This window comes from Quercus suber, unplaced genomic scaffold (assembly GCF_002906115.3).
Source record: "Quercus suber isolate HL8 unplaced genomic scaffold, Cork oak 2.0 scaffold_169, whole genome shotgun sequence".
Classification (NCBI taxonomy): Eukaryota; Viridiplantae; Streptophyta; class Magnoliopsida; order Fagales; family Fagaceae; genus Quercus; species Quercus suber.
Genome location: NW_027069629.1, coordinates 625663 through 626600, shown reverse-complemented (window position 1 = coordinate 626600; position 938 = coordinate 625663).

Genomic DNA, 938 nt, shown 5'->3' with positions numbered 1-938 from the left:
TACATAAATAAGTGACATATGTTCTTAACAAGTGAAAACACATATGTCCTAACAATCTCCCCCTTTGGCAATCCGTGACAAAATCACAACAAACAAATGAACATATGAGAGAAGTCATAAATCACTCAACTCATATTCACTTGTTGATACAATAAAATCTATCTTAACACAAACTCTTGAAAAACTTTGCAAGAAAAGAGTTTATGGAAAGTAGACTTTAACAACTTGTATTTCTAAAACACTTTAAACAAAACTCATCAAGGCATCTTGTGTGAAACAGAAATAATAGATTGCATACAAGTATAATGAACATGTGTATAAAGATAGAGAAGAAACAACACATGAAGAGAGAGGTGAAAGAAACATACATCCACATATATAAAGAAGTATAAGTACAATATATGTAAAAATGGTCAAAGGACCTCATATACAAGATCAATGTATCTATAAAGAATAGAAAAGAAAAGATACATCAAAACCTCACTACATCCCTCAAACTATCAACACTGCCTCTATCAAAATGTCCTATCCCTATCAAAATGTCCTTTACTAACTCTCCCCCTAAGATAACTACTCTCATAACCCAAAACTACTCCCCCTTTTTGTCACGAGTGACAAAGGGTAGAGTGTCATGTAGACATCTCATCAGTAGAGCTAGTATCTCTATCATCATCATCATCATCCTCATCATTATCCTCATCATCCTCATCCTCAGAATCTGAAGCTACTGGAGTAGGTGGTGAAGGAGTAGCCTTTGGAGCAAGACCACCCATGGTTGCCTGCCGTCGTGCAATACGACCAACACGAACATTCACCTGATACAACTCAGCGAAGAGTGTATCAAGGCGAGGGTCCATGTGTTGTAGCTGCACCATAATGTCTCCTAGAGATACATCGCCTGTAGAGGAAGAAGGAGCAGATGTAGATAGAGCTGATCT